Source organism: Canis lupus, chromosome 18 (genome assembly GCF_003254725.2).
Source record: "Canis lupus dingo isolate Sandy chromosome 18, ASM325472v2, whole genome shotgun sequence".
Classification (NCBI taxonomy): Eukaryota; Metazoa; Chordata; class Mammalia; order Carnivora; family Canidae; genus Canis; species Canis lupus.
The window spans coordinates 14,144,034-14,163,273 of record NC_064260.1 but is presented as its reverse complement, the minus strand read 5'-3'; positions in this window follow the sequence as shown (position 1 = coordinate 14,163,273).

The following is a 19,240-nucleotide window of genomic DNA, read 5'->3' as shown; positions in this document are numbered from 1 at the left end:
CCTCAGAGAGAGAGGATAGTATTGAAGCTGGTGATCATGTATAGAACCCGGATATCAAATATTGAAGCTGGTGATCATGTATAGAACCTGGATATCAAAAGTGAATTTCCTGCCATTCAGTAGGAAGCAGGAAAAGGAATTAATCCCAATGTGATTTGATTCAGTAGGAATGTATAAACACATCCGAAGCAGCATTGGTGGACTTCAACAAGAAATGTCATATTTATCCTTGGTTCTTTTCCAAAGCAGCCATGAAATCCCTGGGATCTGGTGTGAAGGGAGACAAGAAAATTTTGGTAGTTACTTCTTTTTCCCAACAAATTCAGCATGGGATGCTGAGATCAATATAGAGTTGCCTGTGGACATAACCCTTAACTGTAGGGACTGCTGCAAAGCAAGACCTGAAAAAAGGCCTACCAGCGCCACCCACATCCATGCCCTGGGGTGTTTCTGTACCAAGAAAGGCTCTACCTGTGAAACCTTCAGTTGCAGGCTTGCATTCTGGGTCAGTACACCTGCCTTTCTGGTTCACTCACTGTCCTCCTGAACCTAGCTCTCAAGACCCAGCACCTGCCCAGATGACTTTCCTTTACTGCTTATTGATACCTTGCCTAGACCCCATTTCTTCATATTATCCACATCATCCCTGTCTCCATCATCTCCCCCCTGGTCCGAAACCCTTACCTTTTCTGCTATGAGAGTATCTGTGCTACTGAGCATTGATAGGATACATCACACAGCCATGAGTGTGCATCCTCAGCAGGATGTGTAGGACTGTCTGGAGGTCCATTTTCATTCCCTCCATTCAGCTTTCTCTCCCATTTAACTCAGAGGTTATTTGAAATGTTTACCTCTCTCCTTAAACCCATTACCTGCAAACAACTCGCTTCTCAGCAGATTGTGGAGTCCTCTCTGTCAGTCAGGAACAGCAAGTCCATCAGTGGGAGCCTCGTCAGTGATCCTAGCTATGGCAGCAGATCTGTCTTATTCCGAGAGCCCAGTGTAGCACCAGGCATATAGTAGGGGCTTAACAAGTGTTTATTGAATGAAGGAAGGAGCAACTTCTCTCGTCAAGAAAAGCAGGCTGGGCCTTGTAGCAGGTTGTATTGTTCACCCCAAATCACAGTCCTCTTTCTGGGTGCCTGTAGTGGTGAGCTCAGACGTGATCACGGAGTTGCTTTAGCCATGAAATGTGCATGGAGGGGATGAGCATCCCTCCCAGGAGCAGCTGTAAGAGCTCAGGCATGGCTTGTCATTCTCTTTTCCTTCTGCCCCAAAGCCTGCAGTGTTCCACAGAGGGGCTGCTCCATGTACCTAAATCCTGAAGTGCAGGCAGCAGAGAACCAAATCAGAGCCAACTGGCACCGGACACATAGTGGGAGTGAGAAATAAACCTTTTCTTTTGCGAGCCATGGAGATTTTAGAGGTTGCTACCACAGTATAACCAGGTTTATCCTGAAGGAAACACACTGTGTTTTCTCTCTTCTCCAGGCTCAGGGAAAGAGGAGTCCCTCCTTCTACTCCAGATGAATCTCTCTCATCTGTGCTCTAGGTGCACCTCTCCCTACCCACCCCCATTCCATCTCCTCCAGCTGCTCAAGTGGACATCAACCCTTCTCTCTTCTGAACCTTTAAACACTCCTCTTCCTGTTGACTTACTTTGGCACACAGATGTATTTGGATTTCTCTCATCTTAAAGAACAAACTGAAAGAGCCAAACTTCCTTTTCCAGTTACCACAATATCCCTCTACTTTTCCAGAGAAAGAGGTCTCTGCCTCCCATCTCTGCTCTCTTTCCTCCTCTTACCTACCTCAATCTGTGTGGCACTGACACTTTGGCCAAACAAGCTTGGCAGACTCAATGCTTATACTTCATAGATATTGGCTAGTAACACTAATAAAAAGAAAAAAAAAACCCTTTTTTTTCTTCATTGAACCATTATCCCTTTCATTTTTCCTCTGACACCAGAGTGACAGCATTTTCTCCAAAGGAAGTCTGAACCTATTATTATACATTTGCCATGGAACTTGACTACAGGTCTCAGCAGTAACCACCTGTTATCTACCTCAGAATTTACCTGGGACTGGACCAGATGCCTCTTTCTTTCCTGGAGGTGAATTTTCTGCTCACCTATTGCATCTGTTAATTAGAAGCAAGAGAGCATTTTCGATCCCATCTTTATCCAGGGGTGTTAATCATACTATCCTGGGGCCAACTTCAGTCCTGAAGAGCTTTTTCCTGTTTTTCAAAGGAGGCTAAGGGGCTCCTCATGCATACTAGAATCCCTGTGACCTTCTCTGAAATTCAGAATTCTGAGTTGGGCACATAGACTAGATTTCCCACAGATAATTAATGCTCTAAGCTGCATAGACAGCTATTAATCTTCTCTTCAAATTCATCCAGACTCAATAAGAATGAACATGGCCACCACCCTGAAAACTGAACAGTATGTCTGTATATACTAGTCAATTAAAATAATCTAACTTAATTAAAGCTCATGGTGTTTGCCAAGGCTTTTTAAGTGTTCTGTTCTCCTGAACCACACCTATGATACTATAGACACATGATAAATTGTTCTAGATTTTCTTTTGTTTCTCAAGGTCTCATCAACCTTATGGGATAATCAAGAATGTGTGAAACAAACAACATGATTTAGGACTTAGAGTCTTCCCTTCCAAATTGCCCCAGATCCTCCCTTCTCAAGGCTTCAAAGAGACTCACTTCAATGCACTGGATTTGGGGGTCACTGTCTCTGCTCTCTGCTGGGGTTGATGGTGGGCTCTTCTAGCCCACTTGTCATCCTTCTGCAGCCACATGTCTTGCACTTGTGCTCATATGGTGGCTTTATACTTCTGCAAATTGTAGTGCTGGGTAAGACTCTTGGACCACCAGTAATTATAGCTCATAGTATAGCCTTAAAAATAATCCTGGCTTTTGTAGCTCTCTCGTCTCAGATACTTAGGACAGTTTTTCAGGGGCTTACTTATCCTAGAGGATATTTGAATGGTGCTACCATCCTGTCTTAAGATGACGGTCTCCCTCACTTTCCTTGGACAGAATACTTTTGGTTCCAGGTAATATAACTACTATTAAAAGTGGCTTAAGGAATAGGGTTTCATTACATCCACAACAGGAAGTCTTTTTTTTTTAAAGACTTTATTTATTTATTCATGTGGGACACAGAAACAGAGGCAGAGGGAGAAGCAGGGCCCCTGCGGGGAGCCTGATGTGGGACTCAATCCCAGGACCCCAGGATCACGACCTGAGCCAGAGGCAGACACTCAACCACTGAACCACCCAGGTGCCCCTACAACAGGAAGTCTTAAGGTAGGTTTTACTAGGGAGAGCTCAGTACATCAACAGTATCAAGATTCCTGGCTCTTCTCCATTTTCTCCCCATTGTTACCTTCAATGTACTAAAGATGTGTCTTTGTCACACATGTCACAAGATGATTACCATAGCTCTAACTATCATGACCTTACATAAGAACACACAGAAGCAAGAAGAGAAAGTAAGATTTTGTTTTGAACGCATCTCTCTCTTTATTAGGTGCCCACAGACGTCCCTTTTGCCTTACTGGCCAGATCTGGATGTATGCCCATGCTGTGGCTGTGAGGGAGGATGAAAAAGTGAGAATACTATTCAGTTTGTAGAATGGGAGGAAAGCTCCACCTGCAAGAAGGAAGAGGGTTAGGAATGTCTGTTGCATGGATAACAACAGTAATCATATCACTACCAGCTATGAGCCAAGAAGCCTCAGAGGTCTTCTGTCTCTGAGTGAATTAATTCTCTGTCTACATGAAGGAATCTGCCCCTACACTTGGCCTCTTCGGTCTCCTTGTTACAGGATAATAATCTCACCATTCCCAGGTGGTCTTAGTGCAGATATAATACCTAGCAGCGTTCCTGGTACTCCAGAATCAACCTGAGTAGAACGTGTAGAATGAATCCTACCTCTGCAACTTATTCTCCCATCCTGCTTGGCCCCTGTCCCTGTTTTGCTATAGTAAAGCAACAGGCCATGTTTACTTTTATGCAGTCTCAGAGAAATGTGTGTGGGCAAGCAAAAATGTGTACACTTTTTTCTAGTGTGATCATCAAAATCTCTGAGGACTCCGTACAAAATAATGACTTATTCTCATCTCTACTCAACTAGTTTCATTGTAATCTTGCATCATGTGCCCAGTGTATCATTATGCTAAATCTAACACAGTAATGGCTCTCATACTGTCAATAGTAGTTTCTAGGTACCATCTAGATACCTTTTCATGCATTAATGCTTAGGCTTTCAAAAAATTCATGTGAGCTCCTGTTCAATAAATTGTTATCACTAGCATCCCAAAGTATTTATTAAGCACTGTATTCCATATAATACTATTCTATCTAGTTGGTATATAAACAAAACAATGCAACAGATTTTACAAAGAGGTTTAGTACTAAACGTAGGAAAATAATTGATTTAGTTAAAAATTCATAATTTTCGCTGACCAAGAGAAGGACAAGCTCAGGTTGGGCTCAAAAGGATGGCTGCCTCTCAGAAAGGCCTTTATTGAATTCCATTGTTTCATGAGCAGCTACTATGCTCAACATCTTGTTGGACCTACAAGGATTTATATGATAGAAACTCTACCTACTGAGGGCAAACAATCTTACAGGGAAACCCAATAATCAGTTTTCCCTTCTTCATGTTCCTTCAGAAATGGTGTACTTTAGCTTTGCTCTGCTGACGTCCCACTTCAAATCACTGATTACTTGCTGCTCCTAGAGCCTGGGATGCACAGACTGCAGCCTTCTTCTATGTTATGGGGCCCTGTCAGCAAGGGCCACCACAGAAGGCAGAGAAACATGGGATAGGCTTTACCTCTTTTAAAGCATGTCCCTTGTTAGAGCACATATTCCATTCAGAGTCTGTATTTGGATGCAGCTACACTTAGTTGGTTGTACCAGAAACCAAAAAAACAAAAAACAAAAAAACAAAAACATAACAAAAGAAAAAAAAACCAAAACCTCCCACAAAACCCAATGCCTTAAATAAGATTAAAATTTATTTCTTTTTCTGAGAATAAGCAATGCAGAAATTATATAATGCTTTGGGAATTCATGCTCTTTCTCTGTCCTCCTGCTTTGCTATCTGCAACTCAAGGCTTTGGATCCTGTGGTCTAAATTGGCTGCTCCAACTATGGTCATCAACTTGGCATCAACACAGCTGCTGTATGCAGATGGGATTAAAGGGTTAGGAGTATAAGCGTGGAAACCAACTAAGTGACCAGTGCAGTCCATATGAGAGATGAGTGACTTGGACTAAGATGGCAGCAGTGGAAGAAGACACAAAGAGATGGGAAAATGTTCCATGCTCATGGATTGGAAGAATAAGTATTGTGTAAATGTCTATACTACCCAGAGCAATTTACACATTCAATGCAATCCCTATAAAATACCATGGTCTTTCTTCACAGATTGGAACAAATACTCCTAAGATTTGTATGGAACCAGAAAAGACCCCAAATAGCCAGAGGAATATTGAAAAAGAAAACCAGAGCTGGGGGCATTACAATGCCAGATTTCAGGTTGTACTACAAAGCTGTGATCATCAAGACAGTGTGGTACTGGCACAAACATAGACACATAGATCAATGGAACAGAATAGAGAACCCAGAAGTGGACTCTTAACTCTATGGTCAACTAATATTTGACAAAGTAGGAAGGAATATCCACTGGAAAAAGGACAGTCTCTTCAATAAATAGTGCTGGGAAAATTGGACAGCCATGTGCAGAAGAATGAAACTAGACCGTTCTCTTACACCATACACAAAGATAAACTCAAAATGGATGAAAGATCTAAATGTGAGATAAGAATCCCTCAAAATCCTAGAGGAGAACACAGGCAACAATCTTTTTGAACTTGGCCACAGCAACTTCTTGCAAGACACATCTATGAAGGCAAAGGGAACAAAAGCAATAATGAACTATTGGGACTACATCTAAATAAAACTTCTGCACAGCAAAGGAGACAGTCACAAAAACTAAAAGAATCTCAAGAATGGGAGAAGATATTTGCAAGTGACATATCAGATAAAGGGCTAGCATCCAAGATCTATAAAGAACTTACCAAACTCAAGACCCCCCAAAACCAAATACTTTAGTCAAGAAATGGGCAGAAAACATGAACAGACATTTCTCCAAAGAAGACCTACACAGAGCCAACAGACACATGAAAAAATGCTCCATATCACCTGGCATCAGGGAAACACAAATCAAAACCATAATGAGATACCACCTTACACCAGTCAGAATGGCTAAAAGTAACAAGACAGTAAACAACAAATGTTGGCAAGGCTGCACAGAAAGGGCAACTACTCCCATTGTTGGTGGGAATGCAAGCTGGTATAGCCACTCTGGAAAATGGTATGGAGGATCCTTAAGAATTTTAAAATAGAGCTGCCCTACTGCCCAAAGCAATTGCACTACTGGGTATTTACCTCAAAGATACAGATGTAGTAATCTGAAGGGCCACTTGCACCCTATGTCCACAATAACCAAACTGTAGAAAGAGCTGAGTTATCCATCAACAGATGAATGGATAAAGAAAATGTAGTATATATTTAGACAATGGAATATTACTCAGCCATCAGAAAGAATCAATATTTACCATTTACATTTTGTGGACGGAGCTGGAGGGCATTATGCTGAGTGAAACATGTCAATCAGAGAAAGACAATTATCATATGGTCTCACTCATTTGTGGAATATAAGAAATAGTGAAAGGGACCATGAGGAAAGGGGGGGAACTGAGTAGGGAAAAATTATAGAAGAAGATAGAGTCTCTCCTAACTCTGGGAAACAAACAAAAGGTTGCAGAAGGGGAGGTGGGTGGGGGTTTATGGTAACTAGGTGACGTGCATTAAGGAGGACACATGATGGGATGAGCACTGGATGTTAAAATATATAATGGCAAATTGGAATTTAAATAAAAATTTTTAAAAAGATAGCAGCAGTGGAAAGAGAGAAAGGGAGCGGATTTGAGATATTTGGAAATAGAACTAACAGGACTTACTGAGAATAAGAATTGTGTGGGAGAGTAGGAGGAGATTTATGAATGAGAATTATATGGAGAAGAGAGAAATCAATAATTATTCTTGTTTTGGCTTTAACTACAGGGTGGTTTTATTAAATGAGTTGTGGACAACTTCAGAAAGAGATTTAGGGGATCAAATTAAAAGCTCAATTTGGGCTTTATGCTTGATATTTCTATTAGATAATTATAAGATTACCTGCTTGCTTACTGAGTTTCTGACTAGTTGGATTTCTCCTTCCTATAGCCTGATGCTTAAATGGATACCTGGTCCCAAAGGCTTCCATAATTAGGAATAAATTTGTGTCCTTATTCATTCAACAGTTTTTTCTTGGACTTTCTTGGCCACTTGTTTTCAGACCAGTCTTTGTTGTTCTCACTTTTCTGAGCTCTATCCTGCCTGACACTGGTTTTCTGTCCCCAGAGTGAGCTCTGTGCCTATGTTTCTGTAGTCACAGAATACCTTGGGGACTCCACAAGTCAAGTCCACACAGATGAGACTGTTGGGAATAGACAAATAATTTTTTCAAGTAGAACAAGATCATGGAAATTTTTGTCTTGTGTAATTTTCTTTTTTGTCCATTGCATGGGCGTAAGCAAGGAAATAAAATATATTTTTAGAAAATTGCCAAATACTAAATAAATATTAGTAAGTTGGGTATTTATTATTGATATTTTCTTATTTTGAGAATAAATACCTATTGCAAATGAAGAAAGACACACCAGAGAAGCCATTATGTTCTTCATATAAAAAATATCTGAAGGGTATCTGGTCCAGAATAGTTCTATCAATTGCTTGTTCAAAGATAATAAACTACGAAGACTGTGAAACACTAACTAAGCTCATAAGTAACTTCAAGGTTGGTCACTTCAAGAGAAAATTTAATAAATTGCAATGTGAAACAAACTTGACTTTACAATGGGATTCTGTTATCTGTATAGCAGTTTCCCTCTGAAAATGAGTGTACATACTAGTAATTTGGCTGGCAGACACAGAGTAAGACATAGAGCGTTAGATACTCTCAAAGGATAGCTTCATTAAGTCATTTAAGTCTGAGAAATTAGCTTTATTTAGGCAATGGGGTCAAGGTTAGGGCTGTTGGTCTTCTGGAATCAAAGTACCTCCTAGATAGTATCAGATCAGAAAACAGTGCAAATCCCACAGGTACCATTTCAGTATGCCAGGCAAGTTACAATGCAATTGGAGTGGGGAAACAGTTTTATTTTACATCAGAGACATATGAACCATGTCTTCTTGACACAGGAATCAACCATTTTCCAAATCAAGTAACACATTTGTAAACCATTTCTTCAGCTTTTGGTGTTACAATTACATTGCTTTCTGTTTTCGCTTTCAGATAATTTTTTCCCTTACGCTATCCCCATATTCTGGATATTCTTGTATATTTCTTCATGTGCCAACAATATTCAAGTTTTAAGAATGATTTTAGAAGCTCTGTGCCAGATTGCATTTACTAAAAATTCACAAGGTTCTTCATGATGAAATTATACAAAGTAATTATTGATGCTATGAATCTGCTGAAATGTGAGGACTTACATAATTTGAGAAGGCATAAATAGGCAGAAATATTCCATGAGTCCCAAATTCTAATTGGTATATGGATATTTGTTAATCAAAGAGGAATTAAATTTATACAGATTATATTTACTCATCCTGATTATTTTTACACACTTAGAAATTTGTATTATTTTTGATCACATAATAAATGCTAGGCTGACAAAGATATAAAAGCGGTGAACTGGAAAATTATGCAATAAATTTGATCAATATAACTTATTGATCATTTATGCATTATTTGTTAATGTTTTTCATTAAACACTATTGCAGAAAATCAGTAGGGCAACAGTGGCTTTGAACAACACATTAGATAAGATGGACTTAACATATATATAGAACATTTCATCCAAAAACAGAAGAATCTGCATTCTTTACAAGTACATGTGGAACATTCTCCATTAAAGGCAACATATTAGGCCACAAAACAAGTCTCAATAAATTTAAAAAGACTGAAATCTTATCAACATCTTTTCTGATCACAGGGATAGAAAACTAAACATCAATTACAAGAAAAAAAGTAAAAAACCTCACAAACGCAGAGGCTAAACAACAAATGGGTCAATGAAGAAATAAAAAATTAAAAAGAAATAAAATATACCTGAAGACAAATGAAAATGACAACACAACACATTGCTCCAAAATCTTTGGGATGCAGCAGAAGTGATTTTTTTTTTTAAGATTTTATTTATTCATGAGACACACACGAGAGAGGCAGAGACACAGGTAGAGGGAGGAGCAGGCTCCATGCAGGGAGCCGGATGTGGGACTTGATCCCGGGTCTCCAGGGTCACGCTGTGGGCCAAAGACAGGCGCTAAACTGCTGAGCCACCTGGACTGCCCTGCAGAAGTGATTTTAAGAAGAAAGTTTATATTGACCCAGGCCTACCTCAAGAAACAAGAAAAATCTCAAATAAACATATTTTATATTGGGGAAAAAAAAAGAATAAGCCCAAAGTTAGTAGAAGGAAAGAAATACTAAAGATCAGAGTGAGGGAACCCTGGGTGGCGCAGCGGTTTGGCGCCTGCCTTTGGCCCAGGGCGCGATCCTGGAGACCCAGGATCGAATCCCACATTGGGCTCCCGGTGCATGGAGCCTGCTTCTCCCTCTGCCTATGTCTCTGCCTCTCTCTCTCTCTCTCTCTCTCTCTCTCTGTGTGTGTGTGTGTGACTATCATAAAAAAAAATTAAAAAAAAAAGATCAGAGTGAAATAAATGAAATGGAGACTCAAAAAATAATCAGTGAAACTAAGAGATGGTTCTTTGGAAAGGTAAATGAAATTGACAGACCTATAGTCAGATTCATCAAGGAAAAAAAAGAGAAGGAACTTAAGTAAAATCAGAAAAAGAGGGAAGGTACAATTCACATAAAAAAAATACAAAGGTTTAAGAGACTACTATGAAAAAACTATATGCCAACAAATTGGACAACCTAGAAGAAATGCATAAAGTCCTAGAAAGTCAATCTCCCAGATTGAATCAGGAAAATAGAAAATCTGAACTGACGGATAACTTATAATGAAATTGAATTGGTAATCAAAATACTACCAACAAACAAAAGTCCAATACCAAGATGACTTCACCAGCAAACTCTACCAAATATTTAAAAAACTTAATACTTATCCTTCTCAAACTCCTTCCCCCAAAAAATGAAGAGGAAAGGGTGCTTTCAAATCTATTCTATGAGGCTAGTATCAATCCTGTTGCCAAAACAGACAGACAGCACAAAATGAGAAAATGACAGGCTAATATCCTTGATGAAAACAGATGCAAAAGTACTCAATATTTAAAATATTGGGAAACCAAATTCAACAATACATTATAAGAAGCATCCACTAAAATCAAGTGAGATTTATTCCAGAGATTCAAGGATGAGTCAATATCTCCAAATCAATCAATGTGATATACCAAATGAACAAAGTGAATAATAAAAATCATATCATGATCTCATTGATGCAGAAAAAGCATGTGACAAAATTCAACATCCCTTCATGATAAAAACTTCAATAAACTTGGTATTGAGGGAATATACCTCACCATAATAAAGGCCATATATGACAAACTCACAGATAACATCATATTCAACTATAAAAAGTAGAAAAATTTCCCCCTAAGATCAGGAACAAGACAAGGATGTCCACTCATTACTTTTATTGAATATAGTACTGGAAGTCCTACTCAGGAAATCGGACAAGAAAAAGAAAACAAAAATACCCAAGCTGCTAAAGAAAAAGTAAAACTACTTCGCTAGTTGCAGATGTTACTTGCATCATCTGCAAGTAGTTGCAGTCACCACTTGCAGATGATGTGATATTAAATATAGATAATCCTAAAAAGTCCAACAAAAAAAAAACTATTAGAAGTAAAAGAAATCAGTAAAGTTGCAGGATACAAAATCAATATAGAGATCTGTATTTCTATATATTAACAAACTAGCAGAAAGAAAATAATCCCATTTTTACAATTGTACCAAAAAGAATAAAATACCTAGGAATAAACTTAACCAAATAGGTGAAAGACCTGTACTCTAAAAACTATAACACACTGATGAAAGTAACTGAAGAGAACATACATGAATGAAAAAATATCCCATGCTCATAGATTGCAATAATTAACATTGTTTTCTCTTTTTTTTATTTTATTTTATTTTATTTTATTTTATTTTATTTTATTTTATTTTATTTTATTTTATTTTATTGGTGTTCAATTTACTAACATACAGAATAACACCCAGTGCCCGTCACCCATTCACTCCCACCCCCCGCCCTCCTCCCCTTCTACCACCCCTAGTTCGTTTCCCAGAGTTAGCAGTCTTTACGTTCTGTCTCCCTTTCTGATATTTCCCACACATTTCTTCTCCCTTCCCTTATATTCCCTTTCACTATTATTTATATTCCCCAAATGAATGAGAACATATAATGTTTGTCCTTCTCCGACTGGCTTACTTCACTCAGCATAATACCCTCCAGTTCCATCCACGTTGAAGCAAATGGTGGGTATTTGTCATTATTATTTATTTATTCATGAGAGAAAGAGAGAGAGAGAGAGGCAGAGACAGAGGCTGAGGGAGAAGCAGGCTCCATGCAGGGAGCCTGATGTGGGACTCGATCCTGGGACTCCAGGATCACTCCCTAGGCTGAAGGCAGGCGCTAAACCGCTGAGCCACCCAGGGATCCCCGAATTAACATTGTTTAAATGTCCATACTACCCCAAACGAATATATATTCAATGTAATGTCTATCAAAATACCAATAGAATTTTTCACAGAACTGCAACAAATGAGCCTAAAATTTGTATGGATCCACAAAAGACATGAGTAACCCAAGTAATCATCAGAAAGAACAAAGCTGGAGGCATCATAATCCCAGATTTCAAGCTATACTATCAAGCTGTGGTAATCAAAACAGTATGGCATTGGCACATAAAAAGACACATGGATTAATGGAACAAAACAGAGAGCCCAAAACTAAACCCACAGTTTTATGGCCAGTTAATCTATGGCAATGGAGACAAGAATATGCAATGGGAAAGATAGTCTCTTCAATAAGTGGTGTTGGGGAAACTGGGCAGCTACACATAAAAGAATGAAGCTGGGCCACATTCTTATACCCTACACAAAAATAAACTCAGCATGGATTAAACACCTCCATGTAAGACCTGAAACCATTAACACAGGCAGTCATTTCTTTGACATCAGCCAGAGCAATATTTTTCTGGATCTACCTCCTAAGACAAGAAAAACAAAAACAGAAGTAAACCATTGAAAATATACCAAAATGAAAAGTTTTGTGTAGTGAAGGAAACCATAAACAAAATAAAAAGACAGCCCACCGAATAGTAGAAAATATTCACAAATGATATATCTGATAAGAGGTTAATATCCAAAATATATAAAGAAGTCATACAACTCAACACCAAAAACCAAACAATCTGATTTAAAAATGGGCAGAGAACCTGAAAAGACATTTTTCCCAAAGAAGACACTTAGATGGCCAACAGGTACATAAAAAGATGTATTACTAATTATGAGGGAAGTGCAAGTCAAAACCACAATGAGATATCACCTTAACCTGTCAGAATGGCTAGGATCAAAAAGCAAGATGTAACAAATGTTGGTGAGGCTGTGGAAAAAAGGGAAAACCTCGTACACTATTGATGGGAATGTAAATGTGCAGCCATTATGGAAAATAGTAAGGAGGTACTTCAAGAAATCAAAAATAGAAATACCATATAATCTAGTAATTCCACTTCTGGGTATTTACCTGAAAAAAAAAAAAAAGAAAACACCAATTTGTAAAAATATATGCACTCCTATTTTTTTTTGCACTCCTATTTTTATTGTAGCATTATTTACAATGGTCAAGATGTGGAGGCAACGTTAGTGTCCATCGATAGCTAAATGGATAAAGAATAAGTGATACACCCCCCCCCACACACACACACAGGAATATTACTCAGCCATAAAAAGAACGAGATCTTGCCATCTGCAACAATATGGATAGTTTTAGAGGGTACTATGCTAAGTGAAATAAGGCAGGCAGAAAGGCAAATACTATATGACTTCACATATATGTGGAATCTAAAAATCAAAACAAACAAGCAACTAAATGAAAACAGAAATAGACTCATAAATACAGAGAACAAACTGGTGGTTGCCAGAGGAGAGGCAGGTGGATTAATGGGCAAAATAGGCGAACAGGATTAAGATGTACAAACTTCAATTTATAAAATAAGTAGGTCACAGAGATGGGGTTCTGGGCCAAGATGGGAACTTAGGAAGATCCTGAACTCATCTCCTCCATGGACACACCAGAACTATACCTATTTATATAGCAACTCCTCTTGAAGGATTGAGGAATTACTTAACAGCTTCTGCACAAAAATAGATAGAAAGAATAGGAAGAGAGACAGAGACACAATTGCCCTTTGTGCAGAGAGCTCAGGGGCTGCATGACTCTGTGCCCACTTCAGCTGCAACTGTCCCATCAGGGTACTTTCTATGTGGGGAGCTTTGTGACTGTGACACCCCACACCCACTTTATGTGACTATTTCACCAGGGCAACCCCAGCACAGAGAATCCTGGAACCCCCAGACCATGCTAATAAAAACTCACCAAGCGCACAAAGTCTACACAGGGAACAACCATGCATAAAACTATTACTTCAAGTTTAGGACAAGCATCTCTTCCACCTAAGTCATAGAAACAATAGCAGAAAGTCAAGCAAAATGGGAAGACATAGAAATATACCCTAAGGAGCACCTGGGTTGCTCAGTGGTTGAGTGTCTGCCTTTGGCTCAGGTCATGATCCCGAGGGCCTAGGATTGAGTCCCACATGGGATTCCCTGCAGGGAACCTGCTTCTCCCTCTGCCTATGTCTCTGCCTCTCTGTGTCTCTCATGAATAAATAAATAAATAAATCTTAAAAAAAGAAATATACCCTAAATGAAAGAGTAAGACAAAACTTCAGAGAAAAAACTATGAAATGGAGATAAGCAATATGCCTGGCAAAGATTTTAAAGTAATGATTATAAAAATGTTCACTAAACTGGAGAGAAGAGGAGAAGAACTTAGTGAGAACTTCAACAATGAGAAAGAAAATATAATAAAGAAGCAACGGAGCTGAAGAACACAATAACTGACATGAAGAATACACTAAAGGGGGTCAACAGCAGATTAGCAGATGCAGAAGAATGGGCCAATGATCTGAAATGATAATGATAATGGAAAGCACCTAAACTAAACAGCAAAAAGGAAAAAGAATTTCAAAAAACGAGGATAGGTTAAGAGACCTCTTGGGACAACACCATACAAACAAACATTTGCATCACAGGGGGCTCACACGGAGAAGAGAGAGAGAAAGAAGCAAAAAACTTAATTGAAGAAATGTTAGCTGCAATGTCCTTAATCTAGAGAAGAGAGTTCCTAAAAAGGTGAACTTAAGCTGGTCCATACCATGGCCCAATATAATTAAAATGTCAAAGATAAAGAGAGTTTTTAAAAAGGAGTCCAAGAGAAGCAAAAAGTTAAGTATAAGGGAAACCTCATAAGGCTATCAGCAGATTTCCAGCAGAAACTTTGCAGGAGCTCCATGATATATACAAAGTGTTGGGGGGAAAAATATAACCAAGAATACACTACCTGGAAAAGTTATCATTGAGAATTGTGGGAGAAATAGAAGTGTTGCCATTACAAACAAAAGTGAAAGAAGTTTATCACCACTAAACTGGCCTTTAAGAAATGTTAAAGGGAATGCTTTAAGTGGAAAAGAAAAGGCCATAATTGGACATGAAAAATTATGAATAAAAAGATGCAAAATATGACAAAATATGACATTTTGTATACATACAAACAAAATGTGGACTCTTTTTTAATAGAATGTGTTCAAACTTAAAAGACCATCAACTAGGATGCTTGGGTGGGTCAGTGGTTTATTGCCTGCCTTCAACCCAGGGCGTGATCCTGGAGTCCCAGGATTGAGTCCCGCATCCGGCTCCCTGCAGGGAGCCTGCTTGTCCCTTGTCTGTGTCTCTGCCTCTCTCACTCTCTCTCTCTCTCTCTCTCATGAATAAATAAAAAAATCTTAAGAAAAATACCATCAGTTTAATATAGTCTGCTATATACCTAAGATGTTATAAATGAACCTCATGGTAATGACAAACCCCCAAACCTATAATAGATCTACAAATATAATGTGAAAGAAAGCCAAATATAATACTTCATAAAGTCATAAATCATAAAGAAAGAGCAGGAGAAGAAGACAGGTACAGGGAAGAAATATAGAAGCAACCAGAAAACAATGAACAAAACAGCAATAAGTACATATCTATTAATAATTACTTTATTATGTTTATTTCTTTATTTAAGTTTCACACCCAGTGTAGAGCCCAACAGGGGACTTGAACTCACAACCTTGAGATTGAGAACTGAACTAAAATCAAGAGTTGGATGCTTACCTGATTGAGCCACTCAGGTGTCCCTATCAGTAATTACTCTAAATGTAAATGGTTTAAGGCCTTCAATCAAAAGACAGAGAGGGGCAGAATGTATTAAAAAACAAGATCCACCTTAAAGTTTAAAAGACAAAGAAGATTGAATCATAGCATGAATCTTTTCTGACCACAACAGTATGAAACTAGAAATCAATCACAATTAAAGAACTGGAAAAAAAATACAAATACATGGAGGCTAACCAACATGCTACTAAACAACAAATAGGTCAACAAAAAAATCAAAGAGAAAAAATACATGGAGAAAAATTAAAATGAAAACACAAATGATCCAATATCTTTGGGATACAGTGAAAGTAGTTCTAAAAGGAAAAGTTATAGTGATAGATACCAACTTCAAGAAACAAGAAAAATCTCAAATAAACAATCTCACCTTATAGCTAAAGGAACTAGAAAAAGAATAAATAAAGCTCAAGGGGAGAAGAAGGAAGGACGTATCAAGAGCAGAGCAGAAATAAATGACATGGCAAATAATAAAACAATAGAAAAGATCAGTGAAACCAAGAGCTAATTCCCTGAACAGATAAACAAAATTGATAAATCTTTAGTCAGATTCATCAAGAAAAAAGAGACGACTAAAATAAATAATATCAGAGACAAAGTAGGAAAAGGAATAGCCAATATCACAGAAATATGAAAGATTATGAGACTACTATGAAAAATTATATGCCAAAAAAAAGAAAAAAGAAAAATTATATGCCAAAAATTGGACAACCTAGAAGAAATAGAAAAATTTCTAGAAATGTACAATCTTCCAAAATGGAACCAGGAGGAAATAGAAAAGCTGAACAGACCAATTACTACTAATCAATTGAATCAGTAATAAAAAAACTACCAACAAACAAAAACTCAGGACCAGATGGATTCACAGGTGGATTCTACCAAATACTTAAAAAGGAGTTCATGTCTATTCTTCTCAAACTATTCCAAAAAACAGAAGAGGAAAGAAAGCTTCCTAATACATTCTATGAAGCCAGCATTAATTACACTGATACCAAATTCACATAAAGACACTAAAAAAAGAGAACTACTGACCAATATCTTTGATGAATACAGATACAGAAATCCTCAATGAAATATCAGCAAAGCACATTCAACAATAGATTAAAAGGATCATTAACTATGATCAAGTTGAAGTTAGTCCAAGGATGCAAGGATGGTTCAAAATTCACAATCAATCAATATGCTATACCATATTAACAAAAGAAAGGAGAAAATCATATGATCATTTCAATAGATGTAGAAAAAGCATTTGACAAAATTTAACATTCATTTATGATAAAAACTCTCAAAAAAGTCGGTTTAGAGAGAACATGCCTAATATGACAGACCCACAGCTAACATGATATTCAATGATTAAAAACTGAGAGTTTTCTTCTAAGATGAGGAACAAGACAAGGATACCACTTGTAGGATACTCCTTGTCTTATTACATAGTAGGCAGTGCTAGCCACAGAAATCAGAGAAGAGAAATAGAAGGCATCTATATTGCAGTGAAGAAGTCAAACTGTCATACCTACAGATTATGTTTAGATAGGAACCCCTTAAAAGCCTACCAAAAACCTATTAAAAGTAATAAATGAATTCAGTAAAGTTGCAGGATACAAAATTAATATACAGAAATTGGTTGTGTTTCTGTACACTAATAACAAACTAGCAGAAAGAGAAATTAAGAAAACAATCCCTTTTACAATTGTATCAAAAAGAATAAAATACCTAGGGATAAACTTAACCAAAGAGGTGAAAGACCTGTACTTTAAAAAGTATGAAACATCAATGAAAAGAATTTAAGATGGCACAAACAAATGGAAAGATAATCCATTCTCATGGATTGAAAGAATTAATATTGTTAAAATGTCCATAGTACCTAAAGTAATCTACAGATTCAACACATTCCATATCACAATACTAACAGCATTTTTACAGAGCTAGAATAAATAATCTCAAAATTCATATGGAACTGCAAAGGGTTCCAAATAGCCAAAGTAATCTTGAGAAAGAAGAACAAACCTTCAAAAAATTCCTGTTTTCAAGGTACACTATAAAGCTGTAGTAATCAAAACAGTATGGTACTTGCACAAAGTTGACACATTGATCAATGGATCACAATAGAGAGCCCAGAAATAAACCCACAGTTAAATGGTCAACTAATCTATGACAAAGGTGGCAAGAACATTTAATGGGGGAAAAGCCAGTCTCTTCAAAAAGTGGTGCTGGGAAAACTGGGCAGCTGCATACAAAAGAATGAAACTGAACCACTTTCTTACACCAGACACAAACATAAACTCAAAATGGATTAAAGACCTAAATGTGAGACCTGAAGGCATTAAAGTCATAGAAAAACCATAGGCAGCAATTTCTTTGACATGGGCAGTAGCAACATTTTTCTAGATATGTCTCCTAAGGCAAAGGAAAATAAAAAATAAACTATTGGGACTACTCCAAAATAAAAAGCTTTTGCACAGTGCAGGAAACTACAAAATGAAAGGTCACCAGCTGAATGAGAAAAGATATTCACAAATGATATATCTGATAAAGAGTTAATATTGAAAATATATGAAGAACTCATACAACTTAAAACCAAAAAAAAAAAAAATCAACCTGATTAAAAAATGGGGAGATGGCCTGAATGGACATGAAGATATACAGATGGCCAACAGATACATGGAAAGACGCTCAACATCATTAATTGTGCAGGAAATGCAAATCAAAACCTTAACTTATCAGAATGGCTAGTATCAAAAAGACAAGAAATTAATGTTGGCCAGGATGTGGAGAAAAAGAACTCTTGTGCACTGTGGGTGGAAATGTAAAATGGTACAGACACTATGGAAAACTGTATGGAGAGTCTACCCTAAAGATTTTTTTAAATTGAAAATAGAAATACCATATGATCCAGTAATTCCACTACCTGGGTATTTGCCCAAATAAAGGGAAAACACTAGTGCAAAAAAAGATATATTCATCCCTATTCTTATGGCAGCATTATATACAAAAGCCCAAATAGGAAAGCAACTCAAGTGCCCTTTGATGGATAAATGGATAAAGAAGTGGTGTACACACACACACACACACACACACACACACACGAAACATCATTCAGCAGTAAAAAAAAGAATGAGATCTTTCCATTTGAGACAACATATAATAATAACTATCTAGTATTGTGCTAAGTGAAATAAGTCAGAGAAAGATAAAAAGTTTATGTTTTTACTTACAGGTGGTATTTAAAAAACGAAGAAACAAAGAACAAAAAAAATTACAGCGAAGTGTAGTCAATAATACCATAATAATGTCTAGTGAAGGATAGTAATCAACACTTGTTACAGTATTTTGCGAGTAGATAATTTTCAGACTACTATGTTGTACACCTGAAACTAATATAATACCGTATGTCAACTCTTCTTTAATTAAAAATAAAAGATTACATACAAACTAGACAAAACCCTGAGCTCTGTCTTACACCCGGGGGTGGAGTAGGTACCCATCTTTCTTTCCTCTTCCTGCTCTGCCCTCTTTCAAGTAAGAGATAGCGTCACCTCCCACCTTCCCCTCTGCTGAGTTCTGTTCTCTTCCCTCT